Source organism: Malaclemys terrapin, chromosome 10 (assembly GCF_027887155.1).
Source record: "Malaclemys terrapin pileata isolate rMalTer1 chromosome 10, rMalTer1.hap1, whole genome shotgun sequence".
NCBI lineage: Eukaryota > Metazoa > Chordata > Testudines > Emydidae > Malaclemys > Malaclemys terrapin.
This window is the reverse complement of record NC_071514.1, coordinates 31,238,926-31,264,031: the sequence shown is the minus strand read 5'-3', so window position 1 is coordinate 31,264,031 and position 25,106 is coordinate 31,238,926. Positions and strand designations below refer to the sequence as shown.

The 25,106-nt window shown below is 40.4% G+C and overlaps 1 protein-coding gene across 4 annotated transcripts in view; it reads left to right on the top strand.

Annotated features, from left to right (window-relative positions):
* Positions 1-25,106, top strand: part of OTUD7A (OTU deubiquitinase 7A) — a 275,367-nt gene that overhangs the window by 62,817 nt on the left and 187,444 nt on the right. For all 4 annotated transcript variants that reach the window (XR_008446571.1, XM_054043157.1, XM_054043158.1 and 1 more), the window contains exon 2: positions 13,570-13,681. The gene's annotated coding sequence lies outside the window, so the exon portion shown is untranslated. The remainder of the gene's footprint in view (positions 1-13,569; positions 13,682-25,106) is intronic.

Below are 25,106 nucleotides of genomic sequence, written 5' to 3'. Positions count from 1 at the left end.
GAGCTGGTCAGAAAATGGTATTTTTTTTTCCTCCAGAAAAAAGAATACTTCGTGCTGTTAGGAAATCTTGTCAAAGAGCTATTTAATGGGACAAGCTTTCATTCTTGGAAACTCAGGCTTGTGCTTCTTTGGACCCTCTGTTACTAGAGATGTCAGGGTAAGCAGCATCACCTTCCACCTGTCTGCTAGCTCAAGCTTTCTTAAGGACCACGGTGACTCTCCCGATAAACCTGTGCAAGCACATTGCACACGTTCTGGATGAGACATTCGAGGAGATTTCCGAGACCGATTACCGCGATGTGATAAACCACATCAATGCACTATTCCGCATCTAGGCATGCATGTCTAACCCAAATGCCTCTCCCAAAGAGCCCGCACCGAAAAAATTCCTTCCCAAAAAAAAAAAACCACTTACCGGGAACCTGTTCTTCTGTTTGTCCTCCACCAAGTACCGGCCACTGCGACTGGCTACCTTCCTCCTGGCTTGAGAAGAGCTCCTGGCTGCATGGCTCCAGGGATTCCGGGGTGTCTCCATCCGGCCCACCACCATCACTCTCGTTTTCCTCTTCCTCCTCCTTCCCCCTCCCCACCGGCTCTGAAGTGTCCATGGTGGTGCTTGGAGTGGAGGTGGGGTTAACCCCAAGTATCACATCCATATCTTTGTAGAATTGGCAGGTCACGGGGGGAGCACCCGAGCAGCCTTTTGCATCGCGGGCTTTGTGGTAGGCACTCCGCAGCTCCTTCACTTTAATTCTGCACTGCAGAGCGTCCCGGTCATGGCCCCTTTCCATCATGTCCTTTGATACCTTCCCGAAGGTATCGTAATTCCTACGGCTGGAGCGCAGCTGGGACTGTACAGCTTCCTCCCCCCAAACACTGATGAGGTCCAGCAACTTGCCATTGCTCCATGCTGGGGTTCGCTTGGCGCGTGGAGGCATGGTCACCTGGAAAGATTCTCTGATAGCACTCCACGCCATGCCTGGCTGAGCAAACAGGAAGGGGATTTTTAAAATTCCCGGGGAATGTAAAGGGTGGGTCACATGGTTGGTTACCTGAGGCCAGGGCAGTAGAGTTTGAACTGATGACCGGAGTGGCTAGAACAGGCATTGTGGGATACTGCCGAATACTTCTGGAGGCCAGTCACAGCGCATTGGGCGGCCACACTGGCGCCACAGCACTGCAGCGCAATACACGCTATTCCTCTTGGGGATGTGGAGCACATGCAGCGCTGCAACCACGGAGATACAGCGCTGCAAATGCCTTGCCAGTGTGGACGGGGAGTGAGTTACAGCGCTGGGGGCGGCTTTACAGCTCTGCAACTCGCAAGTGTAGCCAAGGCCTTAGTGTTTAATTGGCTTTCAATAGTTGGCCCCATTGTGTTCAAATTGGGTCTCTTAGTTCTTTAAATGCTGTCCACTGCTGGCCTGCTCGTTTACTATTCTTGTTCTATTGGGGATTGCAGGCAGAGACTCTGTACTACTTGACTGGAGCAGCTTTTACAACTGTGGGATGGCAGACTTTTTCTGTTGACTGTTAGGCACTCTGCCCTCTGGATCCTTTTTCACTTTACTCATCAGTAATTACTCTGCCAAAATATAGTTTTCTATTGTGATTTCCAGCACAAACTGTTAGAGTGAAAATGAAGAGTATCTCACCTCCCACTTGTCCGTGAAAGGATCTTCTGTTTTGATGGGGTTCACAAAATATATGGGCTGATGTCTTTCCAGGAGCCAAATAAACGTGGAGTCTAAGGATAGCCTATGAAGTTTAATTTATTTTCATTAAATCTTGGTGTATAAAAAAGAATGGTAGCGTTAATTAAATTGAGCCAGATAATCTAGGAGATGTTTTACCCTAGGGTCTTATGTGATTACACATAGTCATCATAAATATAATTTTGTTGTCTTGTATTAGGTTATATTAATATTGATGTTGATAAGGTAATACAGTATTTTTCCACCATCTGCATACAATTCTTTCTAAACTTCTCATAATTCTGTGCTGTCAGGCTCCCTGGCTCAGACTGTGCATTTCAGAAAGAAGGGATAAACTAGATGAAAACCTAAACAAACTAAAATCCAACATGCTGTCAGCAAGACAAATTTACATACCTACCCTTAAGAAAGCAAATATATGCCCTTGTACTGTATCTTGGATAGGCTAAAGACCTAATAGACCTCTGCTGGTGGCCCAGACTTGTTCTGATGTACAGCAGGACAGAATACTTTATATTAGATTTTAAAAACTTTGAACAAATGATTATATACTATGCGATCTGCCCTTCTACAGGGTATACAATGAGCTAACTTAGTTACAAAAACAACAGGAGTACTTGTGGCACCCTAGAGACTAACAAATTTATTTGAGCATAAGCTTTTGTGGGCTACAGCCCACTTCATCAGATGCTTTATAGTAAGATATTTTCTTACTATATGTTCCATTCTATGCATCTGATGAAGTGGTTGTAGCCCACGAAAGCTTATGCTCAAATAAATTTGTTAGTCTCTAAGGTGCCAGAAGTACTCCTGTTCTTTTTGCAGATACAGACTAACACGACTGCTACTCTGAAATTTAGCTACAGTTCACTATAGCGACTTTCAGTTACATAACTATTCCCAGGTTATTGCTTTGCCAAATAAGGTACACAGCATATGAAAGCAGTACTTAAGTGACATAAATTACATAGATATGGATTTTAAGTAACTGCACTGCAATAATCTCATGCTTTAACAGTTACTTTTGTGCACAGTCCATTCAGCTGGCAATAGTTCTGCAATTTTCATGTCCAGGCAACAGATTTTGAGTGCAACTGGCAATAAGAATAATCGCGGTCATGTGGCAAAGTGTTTGGGGCCCAGGTGCTGTTTTTAAATACATTATTAATAGGACAAGTGACAGTGACATGAATCAATGGGACTAATCTTGGAGAAATTGTTTAATGTGAGTAAAGATGTCAGAATCTTTTGGTTTGGGCTCTTCCAGTTTTCTGTCTCCATGTGTATATATAATAGTCTTTCTCCTTCTGCTGTTTTAGAAACAAACTAATCTTAGTACTGAGAGAAAGGGGGATGTAAAATGCCCACAGTATAGAGGGAAAACCTGCAATTCCCTATGCTACTGTATATTTTGTAAATTTATTTTATTAATGGTCTATTCTAACACAATCTGTGCAGTGTACTGACAATTTGTGGTACATAATCAGAAGGAGACACTTGTCTGTTTGTTTTAATCTGCTGTAGTCTCCTTTTGTGGCATTCCACTGCCCCATCCCTATGGTACCTGCATTAGAGGAGAGTAGTTAAGTTCAAGAGGAAAATACTTGTTGCATTGTGGGGAATAATTATTAGAAAATTATGTTGCTACTTTATTCCTTACTGCTTTCTGTATCTGAGATACAACATTTCACTTTTTCATGATTAATAAACTAATGAACCTGATAAGGATTTGCTATGCCAGGGTTTTTTCCAGATCTCTTAATTTTCAATAGAAATTAATAAAATAAAATGTGGTGGTGTTACATGTTTTGACACATAAAATTGTGCCTTAATAAAGCTGCATCTTTTTATTGGTATGTTAATTTCTATAACCTGTACAATGTCTCTATAAGCTACCATCCTGTTCATGAAACTGAGGACTCTCTACCTTTCCCATAAGCAATTGGAGCTGAATGGATTAAGTTCAACGAAAGATGTTAGGTTTCTGCAACCAGACATATCTCCACTATGTCTCAGGAAACTATTCTTAAATAAATGTTCTGGGCATTAGCTGAGGAGCTTTCAATAGTCTTAATAGGTGTTCTATGTCTCAAGCCCTGTGTATGAATTGAGATTATGCTGCTAAGCAAAGAACACACAGATGAGTGCATCACATGGAACCTTTTCAAATATCAGTCTATATTTTTTTACTTATAGATTGTTTTCTAAGGATTTTAAAGAATTATTTCAGATATTTTAAAATAATTTATTGTTTGAATTAATTTTCATACCATCTCTTTGTCAATGGATAACCCAGTCAAAAACCGAACAGGTCGTCATCTACACATCTGCATTAAAAGACAGGAGGCTTGTGTTTGTTTTTTTGTTTTTGTTTTTTACTATCCGAAGCATTTTTAAAATAAGTCATTTTTAGTGCTCAGAGAGTCAAGGTGAGTGAGGTAATATCTTTGATTGGACCAACTTCTGTTAGTGAGAGAGACAAGCTTTCGAGCTACACAGAGCTTGTCTCTCTCACCAACAGAAGTTGGTCCAATCAAAGGTATTACCTCACCCTCTTGTCTCTCTCGTATCCTGGGACCGACACAGCTACAACAACATTACCTATTTGTAGAGATTAACATAGTTGTATTTTAGGTGTATTAATCATAATCTGCTGTATGTAATTACTCATTTTTTTCTTGTTTTTACTCATTTTATTTTAATGTATCCACAGTGAAAATGTCTCTTTCATCAGATGAATATGTGAATTAAGCCAATATGCAGCATTTGTTAGGGATTTTTTGCACGATGTTTCATTTTGAAGACTTTTCCTGGGCATTTTTTTTATTACGATAAGATATTCCATGGTGTGGTCTTGTTTAGATCTTGCATGTTGGTTGAAGAGATCTAATGTGGCTGTAGATGGAATGAGTTGCTAGGATAGGCAGAATCTAATGTATTGCTATATTTTTTCCTTATTAATTGCTCCTAGTAACTTGGTACAGGGTGGAAAGGGAAAGGAGATAGTAGTTTCTTTGTTAAGCTATTAGTATTAGCCACTTACTATTTCTTATATGCACCATTATGCCACGTATATATTTAGTGCATATTCGAGAAGGCTTCTAGAGGAAAACCTACTAACTGAGTACACTGTATGTATACAAATATGCTGAAATAAGGAGATAGGTTTTGTCAACCAGCAAGTTTTGTAAAACTTCCTCGAATAAATATACCTCTTCCTATATATTCAGTTGCCATTCAACTGAAATTGCTGTAATATGTTGATATGATGATCAAGCAATGGCTCAACTTTCAAGAAAAACAAAGATTTTTTTTCCCCTTAGCAAAATAGAATATGAATCAAAAGTTGATTTTAGATGGCTGCCTGGGGTGCAAATGAGGGCTGTGAAATACACTGTCTAGCTGTGTTGCAAAATATAACTGCTCATTAGATCCCAAGATGGCTACAGCTAGACCTCAAGCAAAATGTGGATATTATTGGAATAAATGCTGTGCTTGTGGTAAGAGGACTAAGCACAAAAGACTTCATGAGAGAGAAAATTCCAGAACCAGGTTACGTGAAGACAGTGAGTTGAACAGTATTTGTATATTTTTCTTTTACGAGAGTTCATCAGATAATGTATTTCTTACAATAGTTCTGGACAGTAGATAATAATGATACCTAGCCCTCATAGCGTGCATCAGCAGCAGATCTCCAGTGCTTTACAAAAGAAGTCAGCATCATTATCCCCATTTTACGAATGGGAAAGAGGAGGCACAGAGAGGTAAAGTGACTGTTTCAAGATCAGCCAGTGACAGCCTGGAATAGAACCCAGGTCTCTTGCATCCGACACAAGTGTCCTGCCCATTAGGTGTGTAGGTAGAACACTGCCGGTTACACTTGCTAAAGCACTTTATAACACAGCCTCATTTTAGTATTGCAGTTGTGACTGGTGCTATCTTGCCACCCTGTATTGAATTGTATTTGCTATTATGGTATGTTGGATTTATATATCTTTATTCTTTTGACTTTTCCATGCTGTTTTCAGCTAGAATACAGAGAGACCCCTTAGGTTTCTTCTAGCAGCTGCTTCATGGAACCTATATGTCAGATACACCAAGACCCATTGAAATTGTTGAACTTAAATCTTCTGGGCTACTCGATCAGTTTTTTATGTATGGCTCCTCCCTTAGAAAAGTTCATAGATTCTTTTGGAAATGTCTTTTGAAATAGATAGGTGTGAATCCATGCAATTGAGATGGACCTTAAAAGGTTGCATAAAAGGAAGAGTGAACCTAGTCAAATATGTTGTACTTGTATCAGTATCTGTTCTGATGAGTGAGCTTACAGTTTAGCTAGCTATGCTTTGCAGAGTATTTTAGTCTGCTTGACTTTTGTGATTTCCTGCTCCCCCCCCCCATTCTATGCCAAGGAAGCTGTTGTTTTTACATACAGTATCAGCTGCATAGACAGTTAACTTGGGGATGACTGTTGCCAGGTGTCCCACTGAAATTCAAACTGACTTCTGACACTGAAGAAGGCAGAGACAGTAGGAAGAATGTGCGTTAGCACCCACTCAAAGATGAGGGAATTGTCAGTTCCCTTCCCTGATGTCATTGTGGGTATAGGGAGAGACAAGTGGCCCAAGGGATGCAAGGCTTCATTACAGCCACAGTTAATACCAAAATAATTGGCTTTGCTCCCCTCTTGAACTACCAGAAAAATCATGCTTGTTAGCAAAAGCTGACATCAATTAAGTTAAGCTCATCTTGACTAAAATGCAAAAATATTAATTTTCTGGCATTCTTAGTGCTACAACATAGATGGGCCATTGGACTCAGTAGTAGTTTTGCCATTTATTTCAGTGAGCGCAGGGTTGAATGCATAGGACATACACGTAGTATGGTGAATAGTCTGTCCTCTGTCTGGGTGCAACCTGCTGCCACATTTGGACACTTTGTTATAGTGCAATTTGAACCTGGGAGCATAAAGGATCAGTTCCTCTTCTGCATCAGTCTCTTCTGTGTGTACAGAAGGAACTTGCTCATAGTGTACTTTGCTACTGTGAAACCATTCATAGACAGGAAGAATGGAAGTTCCACATTATTTCAATGCACTGCAATGAACAGATTGTAATTCCTCTTCTGCTGAACCTCGTGCTATGGTCAAGTTATATGAAAATTTGAATGAATCTCACCCAAAGTCTTTCTTCAAACAAATCCCCCTATTGAAGCAAATAAGACATCTGCAATGGCCCATAATAAGGGATCTACTGTATACCATTTTGCTACCAGTCTACAGAAATACAAAAAAAGTTGTTCTTACAGTACTTGTACAGCATTCCTAATTGCATGGCTGAGCTTTAATTGAGTTAATAGTACAAGCTATAAAGTAGTTACCAAGTACCATGACTACATGGTTGTCATTGGAATGATGATAAGCTCTCCAGTATAGTGAGATGTTTGCAGCAATATCTCATTCTATTCAGTGGAAGCTATCATGGTAACCTTCCTGTCTTGCACATTAACTTAACCTGCATACACCTCCACTGTTGCTCAGAGGAAAGTCAGGGTTTGGCATGTGGTTCCAGCAAACCCTGGGTATATGCAGCACTGTAGCTAGTGATGTCTAGTAAAATAAAGATGAATCAGTGCTGTCTGGGGTTAGTTGGGCCAGGTTCCAGGGAGCAGGTCACATTGTGTTCTCAAATATGGCCAACAGTCCCCTGGTAGTTTCCAACAAAATGGGGTGAATCTTCCTATGGGTTCTCAGTTTGAGTTGATCACAGGGTCAAATCAGATTATTCAAAACCAAAAAGGTTCTCCTTTTTGAACTTCAAGGGCTGTATGCTCTCTTGAATCTTTATTTGACCCAAACTTAGAAGGGATCCAGAAACCACAAGAATAGGTCACTTTCCACCTTGAATGATGTCTAATTTGTCCAAAATCTCAAATAATTAGTAACTTTCTTGAGAAACCATACTGTCTGCTCCAGTGGCCATTAAAAGAGGTAACTATTTCCTCCTTAATGGACAGGGAATTTAGGCAGAAATTTCTCATTAACACTAATGGGAAGTAAATTTCTAATTAACTGCACAGAAATGGAAGAATAGACCCCACTGGCTGATAATAGATAGCAAACCTGTCACCCCCGATAAGCAACCAGTAAGACACCCAGATGCTACTAACAACATACCCTTAAAAATATCTCTCCTAATGCTAAATTGCCATTTTGTTGTTCTATCGTAGCCTTTTTACTGCATGCTTTTGAATGTTGTTGGTGATCCATTGGGTGTTAAATGAAATAAATGGAAGAAGTTAAGGACGATTTGCTCAGGTTGACTGATTTAAATCCTAGATCTTGTTTCTGGTCCAATGCAAATTATTTGGATTCTTTGGCTCTGGCTACAGACACGCATTGATATATTTTGGGTCCACAAAAGAACTTGAGTGACTGTAGAAGACTCAATAATGTATTATTCACTGGTGACAAACTAGCTTGACTGCCCATGCAATTCAAGTAAATATATAATCTAATTAGAATATATTTACGCAACAGTGTGGTTCTATTGAGCATGAGAATTTTTATCACCTATTTTAAAATCTAACCACCAGTGTCCTTTACTCAATTCATGTACATCTTGCTTATGAAATCAGCAGTGCACAAATTGGCCAGCGTTCTGTGATGATAAAATACACAGCCTGCTTACTGGGATGTGGGGTTTTGGCTGGGTTGAGCGAAACGGAGACACCACCCACCCCTGCTAGGTTTGGGGGTAGGGAGGCATTCTTGGAAGCAGCTGGAGTTCCTCTGAGTGGCTCATTGTACCATTTCCCGCTTTAGCACCTATCCAGGGAATTGGGCTATCCTGGTGCCTGCACTGGGGAAGGAGACACAGGTAAGGGGTTGTGTGTGTTGTGCATGGGGAGGCCTGGTTGAATCTCTCTACCTCCTTCCCCCCGCCCCCCACATTGCTGTTGGTTACATGACATAAGTCTATCTTTTGGGATCTCAGTGGGCAAGATGTGGGGAGAGGATAAGGAAAGCTTCCTGGTATGGACAGCCAGTATTTGGTACACTTACTGAGCCTCACCCTTAAGTTAGGTATGCTGGATTTCCCAGTGCGTCAACTTCTTGGCCAGTCACCCTGTTGGGACATGGAAGGGTTTTTTCTGGGTAGGCAGAATTGGCAAACAGATGTATGGGTCTTTTTGGCAACCAGGAAGTCTAGTTCCTGGGTTGATAGAGCAAAATTGCTGAAACTTGTGAAGGTTTATCTGTGTGGACTTCAGTTTAGCAAAGGTTGAACTGAGAGAATTGGAGGCAACGGTCCTGTGCATTGGCATAGCATGGTGAAGGGTGAACATCAAAATTTGCTGCAGCTTGAGGCTCTCCTCATCTCAGTTCTTCTACATGGAGTTGGGGAGACAAGGAGTCTGGCATCTAGGCCCTGTTTCTCGGTAGGTTGCGTGGTTTGGAGAGTAGTTTAGATTCCATTCCACTTTAAAAATATATAAACAAAATTGTCTCTGAGGCCATTGTGGCTGGCTGAATATCCACAGTGGAATGGCACTGCCAGTAGCTGTGCTGTGTGGTTTACCCAGATCAGCTGATGGTTTAAGTTCAAATGCTTTAAGTTGGAGAATCCACAAACAACTTGAGAACTTGTCCTTGGGCCACATCAACTTTCTTTTAATTCTGCCATCTGAATTAGGAAGATCTAACCCTACCTGCTCAGGTGCCTAGGGAGACAATGAAACCTGCCTTTGGCAAACAGGTATCAGATAACAGTGGTACCAGGAAGTTTTCTCAAGGTGTTAAGATATTTAGCTGTAAAGAAGTTGATCAACCAAGTTATATCTGGCGTTGGAACCACAGGGACAGATGAAGGAAATACGTTTTATATCTTAAATCTCTTTAATCTACCTGCTGAAAGCAGATAAGGAAAAGTTGTTGTTTTTTCCTATTTTGCAGAGAGTACAGTTACTTTCAATATGTGACATGCAGCACTATACCACACACCCCTAGTGTTCTGCAGATAAAAAGAAAGGCCACAGCAAAAATATACGTAATGCAGAAATCCAAATGATAACGAAATAGGTTTCCCATTCTCTTCCATATTCACTCCTAGTTTACAACAAAACAATAAGGGGACAAATCAATGTAGGCCAGTGAGGGCAGAACCTGTCCTATGTGATAAGGGACATTTGAGAATGCCTGAATGTAATGAATAGAAAAGGAAGCTGAGCTGACTGAATATTTAAAGCAGATGTACTGAGTAATAGGAGTGAGTGGGTTGTAGCTGAGTGACAACTCATCATATAATCATCACATTTTCCACTTAAAGCATCTCAGAAAAACAGGACAGACCATTTCATTTTTTCTGTCTGCAGATAACTAGCAGATTGAGTAATTATTTTTTAAGAAAAACCCCTTCGATTATATATTTTTCTGTTTCATAGAAAGGTTATTTTGAAAGTATTGAGCTGTATGTTGCAAAATATTCATTTTTCCCCAGCTATTAAGTCATACAGAAAATTTCCTCGGGTCATGTTTCCTTTCCTTAATGTCCTCTCTTCTACAGAGGTCAGATTGCTCTGCTGGCATTTCACGATACACAGCCGATCAGCCAGCTAAGCGCAGGCTTCAGCATGTTTCAGAATCTCTGTTTGAGACTATCCATCCCTTTTCCCACTCACCCTGCCACCCCTGAGAAGCTACCTGTAAGACACATAGATGGACTGGTTAAGTGCAGTGCAGTTAGTTGAAGTTACGGTACATGGCTCAGTTGTAGCATTCTGAGGAGGCAGCTTGTAAACCTCTTTTGTGTCTGAAATACTCACTTATAAGGAGTTGGTCAAGTGGGAACAAAGGTTCTGTGATCATTTAAAACAACAGAAGGTTCCCAGAGAAATCTCCCGTACCGCCAAATGGATTTTGGTATGTTATCAGGAGAGTGGCAACGTGCTTCATTTAGCAAAGTGAGATTTCAAAGCAAATGCGTCTCTGGGGGAAAATCTAAAATCAATAAGAGACCTGGATTTATGCTGTGAATTTTCAGAGATGGCTCCATGATGTTGTTCCATCTCCATATCCTGTGCTAATCCTGAAAGATCCCATCATGCTTGTGATCAAGAGCTTTGTCGTATGGTAAGGTACTCCTTGTTAATCGGGGTGTGCTGATTTGTATTTAGGGTATTTTAGCTTCATGCAATGTGATTAATTGTTTTAAACTGATATTTTATTATTTTTGAAGATGGAACTGTATGTGGCAAGTTGATCAAGTATTGGAATGAAGCCTGGCAATGAAACCGTAGCTAGACTTTTGCTGTCAAATCAAGTCAAACTATAGTCTGCAAAGTCAGAGCAAGGTCAAAGAATAATTTCCATTGCTTTTGTTTAATATTCTTTTAAAATAGTGTCACCTGCGTTCAGACAGCATCAATACATTGATTTTCTTTCCTCTGCTAATGTGTGCAGTTCTTTAGCAAAAAATATTGCTTAAGTCCTTCTTCCTTAAAGTAAGTTTGTGTGTGTGTGTGTGTGTGTGTGTGCGTGCGCGTGTGCATATCCAAACACCCTCTATTGTTCTGATATCTTAAAGGCCTCCAGGGAATGTGTCTCTTTATGTTGCAGCTTTTTGTCAGTATCATACGTTTTTGAAATTGTATAAAAAATCAAAACAAGGCTTTTTAAAAATTAATAAAACATTGCAGATGAAAAAGTTAAGTGTCTGGAGTTGTATGAACATGCTATAATTTGGTGGTTGTTATTGCACAAAAAATTCATTTTTCCTCTGCCAGATAAAGCTAAATGACTGTAGGTGAGCTGGAATTAATATAAGATATAAGACAATATGTGCAGATGATGTAATATCTGAGACAGTTAAGCTTGAGAAACTTTGATTAATCAAGGTAGTTGAAGATTCAAATCTGTCTGATGGAAATACTGTGGAAATGTCAGAAGAGGAATCATATGCAAGATATATTAATTGTATTGTGCACTTGCTAGCGTAAATGTGGATTATCAGAACATTTTAAACATAACATTGAGGTTATCTTTTAGAACACCTGAAAAGTAAACAGTATCCTCTGGGGGAGGGGGGGTGGTGGAATGAACAAAACTGATGATTTTAGCCTTCTTATCGACAGCAATAGCTCAAACTATTGTTGGTTGGTCTCTCCTGAAGTTGTTTCTTTTTACTTCTTTACTATCAGAAATTGAAGTATTGAAAGGATTACATGGGTGAAATCCTGGCCCCATTGAAGGGTTAGGGTTTCAGTCTATATATTCGAAGAGCCTGATCCCATAAAGACTTAGGCCTTGGCAACACTGGCGCTGTACAGGGCTGCAACTTGCTGCGCTCAGGGGTGTGAAAACGCCCCCCCCCCCAGCGCAGCGAGTGCAGCGCTGTAAAGCACCAGTGTAATCAGCACCTGCAGCGCTGCACTCTCGCTCACAGCGCTGCAAGCTGTTCCCCTCGGAGAGGTGGAGAACTTGCAGCGCTGCAAGAGCTCTCTCACAGTGCTGGCGGTGCGACTACACTCGCGCTTCACAGCGCTGCCGCAGCAGCGCCGTGAATCCCCAAGTGTAGCCAAGGCCTTAAGCATGCAGGTAACTTTTACTCATGTGAACAGTCCCATTGAAGTCAGTCAGGCTACTCATATATGCTTAATTCTTTGTAGGATCAAGCCCTATATGAATAAGGACCTGAGGTTTTGAAAAGCGACCTTTTCTCATATTAACTACTAAGTCAATTAAAAATTATTTTGAAACATTCATTAATTCATCTGTTGATTCTCCATTGTCTACAAAAATTGTATTTTAATATAATTTACCTGTAATGGTGATGACTTGAGAGAAGAGAATATGAAGAGCTGCACTTAGAATGAAACGTTTTCCCTTCAGCCTTATAGTATAACACATTTTTGATACTTGGATAAACAGTTAATTGTCACACTAGCAAAAGCCAGTACTCCAATGTTCAGTTACACGTTAGTTTTCAAAATATCCATTAAAAGGTTGGTATCTGAGTTTACAGATAATATTTAATTGATGTTAGGATGTTTTAATCTATACTTTTCCAATTGTAAGAGGAGATTTTTTTAAAGTTGTGTAGGGACATCTTGTAATTAACTTTACAGAGGAAAAGAGAATTACCATGTTATGATTCTTCTTGTATGAAAATTCTGCATTTTTCCCCTGGAATTTATTCATTTAATGAAAGTTAGTGCTGCAAAATGAGCTTTTAAGGAGCTAATAGTCAAAGTCAGACAGCTCAGTCAAAAAACGAATAAAATACCATTTTCTTTTCAATAAATGGGAGGTAGTGAAAATATTCTCTCTAAAGTTAAACAGAGATGTGGTTAGTTATACTAGGTTCTTATCTCTGTGAAAATAAAATTTAAGGCTTTCTCCCAAGACATTTTCTTGCTATATGAGCCCTGCTGCTTTGTATTGTGGTTCAACACAGGCGAATAGATTTGTCATGTAGCCCAAGGTCTATTTTGGGGGATTGATTCAGATCTCTGCTTTTTCCACCTTGTAAAAAACCATGCACACAATTTAAATGTGGATCTCTCAGTGCCAAGAAAATCAAGAACCTTGTATTATTTACTAATTTGTGTTTTAAAAAAAAATTCCTGAAAAATATATTAAAATGCAAGTTATTTGACTTCAATAATTTTGTTTGTGCATTTGCAAATATTTTTAACTGGAAGCTGTTTCTACCAATACAGCACCGCAGAGCTACAGTACCCTGGTTAGTAATGAAGTTGCAGATAATTTTATAGCAATGTCTCTCTTCCCTTATATGTGCCCTTTAATTGATTGAAGGAAAGGCAACTGTTCCAATACTTTCTTGTTGTTATCTAGTTTACAGGGTAGACAGGACTGGAACTATTTCTGCAGCTTCTGGGAGCCTGATGCTAAGCAATGTGACAACATAAATCTGAAAACATTATTACTGTTGGAAACAACTGGAAAAGTGAGTATCTGTGGCTACTCTGTTCCCCCCATCCCATACTCCGTTTCTGGAATGCATTAATGAATATGTGTGTGTGTGTGTGTGTGTGTGTGTGTGTGTGGTGGGGGGAGGGAGGGTCTGAAGAGATTTTTCCACCTGTATGTTTTAGAGTTCAAGACAGGAAAGGTTTTTCAGTGACTCTGAAGAAGCTGCAGAGGTAGGTGTCTTGGGTTCTGTGCTTAACTCTGCTATTGGGTTGCTGTATTACCTCAGGCGAGTCAATTTAACTTCTGTGCCTAAATTTACCCATATTGAAAATGGACTCAATAAAACCTATTGGGCGGGGGGGGGGGTCAATTAACTGTAAAGCGCTTTGCAGTCCTCTGGTGAAAGGTAATATAGGACAATATTCTCCCCATGCCAACCCTGAGTCAACAGGTGTAGTGCAAGGGGGGTGCCACTGGAGAGAAGGATTCCTTCCCCAAGTCCCAGTGTGGACACCACAACAATCCTTATGCCACAGTTGCTCCTGAACTCTGCTCATTAGCAATTCACTGGCTGCATATTTGTTCCACTCCTCCCCCATCTTGGTCCTGCCTCCCCAAACCCCACTCTGGGAAGTGCATGGAGCCCCCCAGGCAGACCCCTATGCAATCTTCTCTAATCCTGCCTCCCCCTCCTCTGTCTGCCTACTGCCCCTGGGCAGCGAAAAACCGTACCAGTTGTGCTGTATCTGAGGATCTTTGTGAATATGGAGATGGAGATGAGATTGCTCCCATATATGTGCAAAGTACTGAGACCTATCTAATAAACTCACTTATGAAAAGTGCTTTATATGATATTCTTTTTTACAAAGCTACATGAGCAGTGAAATGTGAACTAGAATACAGCATGTACTGCCTGGCAGGGCAGTCTCCATAGAGCTGGGAATTGGCCTCCAACCCCGGTCCAAACTAGCTTGGGTTTGCTAAATTTCAGGGCAAACTGTAAGGCCGAATTATTTCAATTGGCCTTTGAAGTAAGATTAAGCTGTAGGCCGATGTCTGAGAGTGCTAGTGTTTTAGTATGTTCCCCAGCTAGGTGGAAAGGGTGAGCTGATTATGTTGCAGTTTGATTTTTGTAATTTTAAATAATTGACCATGTACTGAGCAGTGGTTCTCAAATTTACTTGATCGTGCCGCCCTCCTTCTTTGTGTCTGTAGTAGTTTATGTCCCCCCCCCCCAAGTACATATACCGATTTAAAACAAAAATCAACATGCAACTCTCACTAAATATTAAAAACAGTAAGGCATCGATTCGAACAGAGCCAATGGTCCATTGTAATCTGAGTAAAAGCAAAACTGAGATTATGGTCAATGCTCACAATTAAATGTGCACACCGCATTGAGGCAAATGAATTGACATACGGATGGCAACAACTTTGTATAATACTATGCAAGCTTAACAGAAATCCGTCAAAATGCACAGCGCCATCTAGGATCAAAGGCACAGCACCACCTGAGGACCTGATGTGTCTGGAGGAATCATCTTTGTTATTCATTGCTGTGGGCAAAATGTCACGACTCCCCCAATACATTCTATGCCCTCCGCAGAGGGCCTGTGCCCCGAGTTTGAGAACCTCTGACTTAGAGTCTGTGCATGGGGACATGTAATTGTAAATCAAAATAAATAAATAAATAGGTTGGTCGGATTTATTCTTAGTCTCACTTAACTTCCTTTCTTCTTGTGCGGACTCTTTGCCTCTTTCCTTCCAGAATCTAGGACTCTTGGACTAGGAATATGTTTCTCTATGCAACATACATGCACTACATTCAATCAGCCCCCAGATGTAATATGTGCGCACCTTCTCTTTCTGTCTCCCCTTCCCTGCATCAGATCAAATTAATCACAGACAGTGATGTACAGATCGAGGACAGCAGTTTGTTCAGTTCAGGCAATGCACACTGGTATGTCCTTGCCTTAACGTTAGCTGTTTCATTTACAGCTTTACAAAAAAGAGTTGAGTTTAAATAGGGTTTAACCGATCAGCTTGGAAATTTTAGCCTCACAGCAACAGAGCTTTATATCCAGAGTCTGGAAAGGTTAACCAGCCCTAGGTGATACAGAGGTGGGTGTTGTGGTAATGAGTTTTGGATTTCGGAGACAGCTTTCCATTGTGTCAAGGGGTGCTTTGCTTTTTGCTCAGTCACTCAAATTCTTTATGCCTCCTCATGACAATCTCTTACTGTGTTTGACATCACTGTAAATAAATGGCAAATGGCAGTGATAATGGATGGAAGCAACAGATTTTGCCAAGTGGCTGAAGCTTTATTATAACTTCAGCCAAAAAAACAAGGTCCCACCTAACGGGTGACACAAACTTACTGTAGTGAAAGGGAGCATGCAACAACCTTCCCAACCTGTCACTGACCTGGCCCCTTGCAGTGTTGAAGCACAGAGCAGGCCTAACTATCCAAGGGCTAACAAGATTGAGTTAGTGCATAGCCTAGTCAAGATTTGCAGCCCTGATGCAGGATATTGCATAAAGAAATCCCAGTGCTTACCCCAAGAGCTTGGGCACCCTGCGTTTTGAGTCACTTTTAGTTATCTCATGTCACGGAGTCTATCTGAATAAAATTATTTGCAGAGATCTTGATTTTGTGTATTGAAAGTTAAAAATATTTAATATGAATTAAGTCTATTCCTTCAATGTACTGGATATTAAATACAGATAAACAGGTAATTGCATTGTCTGAATTTCCAGAAGATGTATCTTTTTTTATATGAATACAACTTCACTTTCAAGGATATAACTATAAATCTGGGTTTAAGCAGTGATATCACAGTATGATATGAGAACATAGCATACCATCGGAATTCCAGTATGTGATCATTTCTAGCCATCACCACTCTGAAAACGTAATGAATTTTTAAACAGAGATTTTTTCCTATATTATCTGTGCTATAAAAATGTCACCAATCTAATTTTGAAAGCATAAACCTGCTTTATGGGGACTCACTGGAGAGGTTTGATTTGTTCCTCCCACAAGTAGGTTTGTTGTGATTTGTTGTTTCAGTTTGAAAGCAGTCTCATTTGTTTATCTTGGAGGTAAGACAATGTTTGTATTGGGGTTTTTTTTTTTTTTTACAGATCAGTCTAAACCATAATTTCAATTCACAACTAAATATCTTAGGCCTTTTAATATCAGTGGGTTATCAGTGGTTTTTTCCTTTTAGCCACCAGCTAATACTAATTTAGGATAAGATCGAATTTTGAAGTCAAATTCACCCCTGGAATTGGCAAGTGCCATTCCCTTTAATTTGGTGCACCTCACAAACAGACCAAACCATGATAATTCTTTGACCTCTGCACTGAAAGTCTTGCAGCTTGTTGACTATGGTTTATGTTCACTACTTCAGAAGACAGACCTGTGCACCATTTCTTCCCACTTAGTCCCTGGGTTTAGGTCCCACTGTGAATAATAGCATGCAAAGGTCTCGGATCACCCCAAAAACCTGTATCCTCCCTTCTTCTGCTTATCTCTTCATTATCATTAAATTGCTTTCCAAAGTTTTTGTGAGCCTCTACGGAGAGCAGGTTGTAATGGTGCAGTATGCAGGCCAATGGACGCTCTGAGAAGCAGAGCCCCCACTGAGCGCTCACTCAGTACGTGCTGTTTCTGGAGTGTAAATTGAGTTCTGTGACGGACAGGCAGATCAGCAGGCTGTGATGGAGGCACAACAGTGCAATGAAGACAACCCTTACCCCTTCCTGCACCTCCCCCCAAAAAAACTCTTCAACAACAACATTATTGATGCACCATTTTTTTCAGTGATTTTTGTGTATGACTATAAAATGTGTCATGAATGAAATATTAGTGGTGAAAAGGAATCAGATGGAATGCATGATTCCGATAGCACCATTTTTTAGGGTTTAAGCATAATTGTAAGTGTTTGCATAATGTGGTTAAATAAAGTGAATATAAAGGCTTAATACACTGTACTCAAGTCGGAACTAAGTTTTAATAGCTTTATAAGGTAGAGGATTGAGACCAAGACTTTACAGTGAGGGTGAAAAATAATTATCTGATCAGGTTCTTCATAACCCCCCATCTTTGGCATTCATGAGGCTCCCTTATGATAGCAAGCATTAAAGCTACATTCCTTTCTTCATCAATTTATAATGCTGTGAACAAGCTAAATTTCCAACTATGGTCTCTGGTTTTGCACCTGCAAAAATGCATGTGCAGATGTTTGCACCCACAGAGTTGCACCCACATACTCCTTTTGCACATACAAATGCAGGTATGTGTGTCATTCTGTGAGCACTAATACCTCTGCATGTACTTTTGCATATATAAAATCTGAGACTGGCTTATTCCTTTACATGTCTGGGGTGGTGGTGTAGCCGTGTCAGTTCCAGGATATTAGAGGGACAAGGTGAGTGAGGTAATAGCTTTTATTGAACCAACTTCTGTTGGTGAGAGAGACAAGCTTTTGAGCCAGACAGAGTTCTTCAGGTCCGGGACGTATTCTAAGGGACCATTCAAGGTAGAGTGGCCTGATAGCACCTGTGCAGTCAGAGGACAAAAAGGGGGTTGGTTAGTGGGTGATAGATAGTTGTAATCAGCCATAAATCCAGTGTCTTTGTTCAGTCCATGTTTTTAGAGTCTTGGAGAGTTATGAATTTAAGCTCCCAGGCTCATCTTTTGAAAATGTTGTTCAGGTTTCTTTTGAGGATGAGGACTGACCTGTCAGATATGCAGTGATCACTTTGTGACAAGTGTTCACCCACAGGTGATCGGGTGTTTTTGTCTTTTATCACTTTTCTGTGTGAGTTCATTTGAGAGCTTAGTAATTGTCCGTCTGGTTTCACCCACATAATTTTTGTTGGGCATTTAGTGCACTGGATGAGGTACACCACATGCTGTGATAGGCATATGTAGGAGCCGTGAATCTTGTGTTGTGGGGGGTGTTGATCATTGTAGCAGTGGAGATGTGTCTGCGGGTTTTGCGACTGTTGTTCTTTCAGGGTCTGGTGCCACTTTGAGTTGATGTGTCCTGTTCTGTGTGGACCTTGCTTTTTATGATGAGCTTGGAGAGGTTGTGGGGGTTGTTTGAAGGCCAAAAGTGGGGTGCAGGTTACTTAATATGGAGAAATTGTTCATGGCCTCAGGGGCCATAACTAGGTCCAACTATATGTGAAATTTAGGCTGAATATCATAAAAACATTAACAGTATGTTAACAGACAAAACACAAACAGACAAAATGTTAACGGACAAAACACTCAGCATATAGCATATGCACTCAACCAGTCTAGGAGCAGAAACAATGCAGTGTTACTTATTTGACTGGTCATGGCTATCTAACATAGCTCGAATATTGAATACTGGCAGAGAACTGTTTGTCCATAAAGTTAAAAAAATCCATTACTTTTGTTTTTAAAAAGTGCAAAAATGTCACCAAATCCTTTGAATAACAAATGTAAGACAGTCACGGTCTGCTGGTGGATGTGCCATGAGCAGAAAGGGGCTAAATTTAGTGGATAGATTATTCAGTTAGGAAGATGGGCTCAGCTTCACCATTGACACAGAATGTGTAATCCAGCTCTGGCATGTACTGAAATTTGTATCACCTTCAAACCTAAGGAAAACTAGCCTATGTCTCAATTGGAGTTTTAGGCTCATGGCCCTACTTTCTCTGAAGAGATTACCAAAGGGGCTGCATCTCTGACAAGCTATCACATGCCATACAAATCTCTGCAGTGGTATGTATAACAACTGTCATCTTACAACCTATAAATTGGATTTATGATGTTATATTTTAGGGTCCTTAAGTAGTATCTAGGTTAAGGGGTCCAAGCATTAACTTTCTTTTTTTCTTCTTCCTGTTTCCTTTCTTTTCTTGTAATTTCCAATAAGTGTTTTCTTTTAATCTAAGCTGAACTGGGCTCTGACTGTCTTGTATTAGATATGCTATTTGCTGATGTTCCCAAACGAAAAAGAGCCGTGACCTGAAGAATGGCACAGTGAGATAATTTTAAAACAACCTCAGTACCAGTCAGAACTACAGCCTTCTTCCTGTAGAGCAGTGTGGCAGATGGATCTACAATATGGTTACCATATTTCAGCAAGCAAAAAAGAGGACGGGAGGAGCCCCGCCCCCGTCCTGCTCTAGCCCCGCCTCTGCCCCTCCCACTTCCCCCCCTCAGAACCCCCAACCCTCCCCCTGCTCCTTGTCCCCTGACTGCCCCCTCCTGGGACCCCTGCCCCTAACTGCCCCCCAGGACTCCACCACCTACCTAAGCCTCCCTGTTCCTTGTCCCCTAACTGACCCCTCCTAAGACTCCCCCCAAATGCCCCCCAGGACCGTATCCCCTACCTGTACCCTGACTGCCCCAACCCTTATCCACACCCCCACCCCCAGACAGACCCCTGGGACTCCCATGCCCCATCCAACCACTCCCCACCCCCTGACAGCCCCCCCCAGAACTCCCAACCCTCTCCTCCGCTCCTTGTCCCCTGACTGCCCCCTCCTGGGACCCCGGCTCCTAACTGCCCTCCATAACCCCACCCCCTACCTAAGCCTCCCTGTTCCTTGTCCCCTAACTGCCCCCTCCTAAGACCCCCCCCCAAATGCCCCCCAGGACCCTACCCCCTACCTGTACCCTGACTGCCCCAAACCTTATCCATACCCCCACCCCCAGAAAGCCCCCCCCGAACTCCCGACCCCCCTGTCTCTTGACTGCCCCCTCCAGAACCTCCCTGCCCCTTCTCCGACCCCCTGGCCCCCTTGTTGTTGGCCTTCGCCTAATGGCTCTGTGAGCTTGCTCAGGAACTGCCTGAGCCGCTCGTCCCAGCACGCTGGGCAGCAGTGTGGGAGGAGCTCCAGACTGCCGGAGGTGCCATGTAAGTGGCACCATCCGGCCAGCTGCCCTGTTAGCCGCGCGCACTCTGCATACAGGGGGTGGGGGGGGGGGAAGTCCGGACATTTACAAATTCCCCCCCGGACGCTATTTTTAGCTCAAAAAGCCAGACATGTCCGGGGGAATCCGGACAAATGGTAACCCTAATCTACAAGGACAAATGAGCTAAGAATTTGAGAGTGTATTCACAGTGCTACTTTTGGTGACAGTTAAACATTTTCAGATCAGTGCTCTGGTCATCGATCCATCATCCCAGGCATTCAATATGCTTGAGATTCAAAACCAGAAGCTAAATCAATTCCGGAACTCAGCATCTTGCCCTTATAAAGAGCCTAGACAGAGAGGTAAAAATATTAGAAAAAAATGTGGGCCTTTCCTGCCTCATTCTCGAGGGGTAACTGTAAACAACAACAAAAACAAAACAGAAGTTAACATCTGTCAATTGAGTAGCTTTGAAATGTTGAGCACAAGGTCCTCACAAAGAAAATAAGAATTTAATTTTGTTTTCTAGTTGACAACAATTAAGTGTAGCGAAGCAAAGACGGACTAAAATTGTTAACAAACTAACAGCATGCCTACCGCCGATGGCAACAGAAAGCTGATGGTGAAATAGTGATACTCATCAAATGAATCTTTATTTGGGCTTCCTACATTCTGTTTGCTAAATAAGTTAGTAAAGCCACCCATACCCCTGGAGTGTTAAACTGCCGCAGCAATTGAGCTGTCACTGGTGCTGCTCTATTTTGGGTTCAGCTTTTTGAGTTACATAATCCGTGGCAATCTTACTGCATGTTAACAAATGGGCTGACCCAACAAGAGGCAAGAGACCATAATGGAGAAACTCATAGCAACGGGCCTGGTAAGAACAGGAAACCAAATCAAACAAGAATAGTAGTGCTAATCCTCATCTCATGTAAAGTATTGTCGACCCATTGACTTCAAGGGGCCTTCTCTGGGGATGAATCCGAGTTGTATAATGAAGGAAGTTGTTGTCTGTAGGACTCTTGCCTTATTTGTTGCAGAAACTGGAAAGTGTGTAGTGAATGAGGCAGGCAATTGAGGCAGGAAGAGAAAAGATGGCCTTAAGGGTCAGGCAGTTGAATGCTGCCCTGGAGAATTGGATTCTATCTCTGCCTCTGCTACATAAGAAAAGAAAATATTGCATAGCTGTTCATTCTGTGCAGTGAATGAGGCTGGGATCCTATGGAAAAAATGTTTGATCGTGTAATTAAAGACTGTATCATAATGCACATGCAGAAAAGGCTGAATTCGGGTAGCACAAGCAACCTGAATTCAGGTATTTCCTAATTTTTGAGTAGTTGACTTTATTTAACATTCTATTAATGTAGTTTTGTGTGTGTAACTTTCATATAGTCTGCCAGTGTAAGAATGTGTGCACCATGGACAGATAAGCTACAAAATTTAGTTCCATCCAGTATCTGCCAAAACTGATGAGCCTTCCCAATATTTTGATTAATAAATGTAAAGTCTTTCTACATAGATTTGCAGCTAAGGAGGCTGTAAGCTATTTGTTTAGAAATGTTTATATTTTTCATAAAGTGCTCTGCAATGTTTTCATGAAAAGTGCCTTTAACAGTGTTTTGCCTACAATGAATTTTAGCAATGTTTTGTTGAGCATAAAATGGAAATTGTGTAGTTACAGATATCCTGATGATACAATTTTTTTGATAAAACAAGCTTCTTGAGACAGAGTAATGTTCCTTTAATTCCAAGCATAGATTTCCCTAATATTATTCAGTGATAGAGAGGAATTGCCATGAAGACAAAGGTCTATACCAGAGCAACAAAGAAAGTTTCAGTACAAAAGGGCAACTGTCTTGTTTGCATCAATTAATTGCCTTAATGTCATTTTTGTTATAAATTGGATGAGGTTATCACATTGGAACCAAAACACAATGTAACAGGGGAAAAATGAACCCCCAACTGAGCCCTTTACTGTGTCCTTGGTTAAGGAAAGGTGAGGACATGCCATCTCTTATGGAATCAGAGGAAGGAGAGGTAGGAGAAAACAATATAAAAGGAACTAACGTGCTTACTAGCTGGAATGGAGTTTCAGCCTGCAGCAGTATCATGTTAAAAGGTCAATTGAAAGCTGCAGCTGGTTGTCTCTTCCAGATTTAAAGAGCCCTCTACCAGGAGACTGTAGAGAGAGGCACTTTTAAAAGGGTAAACCCAGGACAGAAAATGAGGGGATCTGGAATTCCCAGCTTTTGAGAGGTCTAAACAAGAGGCATTTTGACATTGCTATAACCCTGTTATGTTAAACTCTGAAATAGATCTGTCTTTCTTTTATTCTGCTATGGCATTACTTGTTTATTATAAGAAAAATCCAGATCTTTCTGCATCATCAGTTGAATGTTGAGCTTGATCTCTACCACTATATAATCACATAGTAAATGTTTTGAGTGCACTCACAGCTGCACAGGTTTCATAGACTGATCAGGTTTATTTAGTATAAACAAGAGCATGTACTATATAATCTTTGATTATCATTGTAAATTCTATAAATTTCTGCAGTTGAAATAACTTTATTTTAATCTGTGACAAACTATGCAAATTGATATTTTTACTATTAACAATTTCTGTGAAATTTGTCACCTTTATCTACAATTACTAGGCCATTTCTAAAATGCTTCAAAGCATGAGACTAGCTAATTATTTTTGTAATTGACCGAATATCTAGATGGTATTTCAGAGTTCTGTAAACTTTATTATTCAGATAAACAATGGTTTGACAATAGTCCTAAATCTACAAGATAGAGAAATCAGGAGAGTTTAGTTAGTTATAAAGGAAAGATTGTCTCAAAATCTCATACTATAGAATAGGGACTTGAATCCAGCATCTGCAGCCTTGTATTTTAACTTATAGGTTCCACAACACCTTTATGTGTTCTATCGGGATTGGAACTGGAGGGAGAAGGCCAACCAAACACTATCCCTTGTAACCTAAGATATGAGAAGCAGCTGAAGAAAATCCCCCCGCTTATAATAAGGGGGAACATTGAAGGGCCCATGTCGCTTTCAGAGCAGTAAAGGGAGCAAACTGAGCCCAAATTACCTAATCTGCTGAAAGCTGCAATTGAATAAGTATGCTTTGAAATCTACAGCAATTCAGGAATGAAGTATAGTAAGCAAAAGAGAGAAATAACATCAGTGACCCTGGCATCTCTGATGACCAGCTGGTCTCAAAGCCAGTTTATAGAGCTTCATTGAATAGTTGTGAAGACTTATTATGGTCTATTTGACTACTAATTAAAGACATAGATGTGTGCTAATTAGCCTTCCAGAAGGTGCATAACAAGAGCGTGTGTGTGAGAGTGAGAGAGAGAGAGAATGAATATTTTACTGTTTTACTTACTGTAAGTAGAGATACAGGATATAGATTTTTTTTTTTTTTTTCCAAGAAAAGTTACCAAGTTTGCAGTGATTCAGTGTTGGAGTAACAATAAATTTGCCAATATAACATTATTTACAATAAATATTAATCAGAAGTGTAAGCAAAATGCAACTTATGTCACACATTTTAACAAATGAAAGAGAAGGTAGAAGAGAGAGAAAAAGTGATTTAAATTCAGTAGAAGAAATATTTTAAAACTACTAGAAAGGTCAAATTACCCTAAACTCCCTGGCCAAGGTTACTGGTGATAGTCACTCAGTGCTGAGAGCTGGTACTAGGACTTGGAATATCACCCAGAATTCTTAATTCACTCCATATCTTTATTTTTTATTATCTAGACTCTTCCTTAGTTTAAAGATAGCAAGCTCTGAATTTCTTCTAGGTATCTTGATGTCCCAAGGTACCATAGCAAGGTTTGTATAATGTACTAATTACAAATAGGTATTGCCAGCATAAGGAAGTATATGTAAAATATCTATACTTATGCAACATGAAGTTTAAGATTCCAGTCCATTAGACATCAGAAAATGCAGCTGTGTTTTCCACAGCAAACTTCATGCTGTTTCCCGTATAGGTTTGCTTTACAACAGAATCATTTCTTTATCATATGACACGTGGAAATAAAAGAAAAATGCTACAGATGTGCATCTGCAATTATAGAAGTGCATATCCTTTGTATAGTATTTTATTACTTTAATTTACATTTATCTCACATTGTCCGAGATTGCATGAGCATATAATGACAGACCCTGTTGCTAAACACATACTGCCACTTAGGTGGCACAGCTGAAGTTCTGGCGACTGCCAATAAAACTTATCATCTATGTTCAGAAGAATAGGCTAGCAAACACATTAGTAAATAGTAGGACTGTCAAGTGATTAAAAAAAGTAATTGTGCGATTAATTGCATTGTTAAACAATAATAGAATGCCATTTATTTTAATATTTTTGGATGTTTTCTACATTTTCAAATATGTTGATTTCAATTACAACACAGAACACAGTGTACAGTGCTCACTTTATATTTATTTTTTATTACAAATATTTGTGTTGTAAACAAAAGAAATAGTAATTTTCAATTCACTTCATACAAGTACTGTAGTGCAATCTGTTTATCATGAA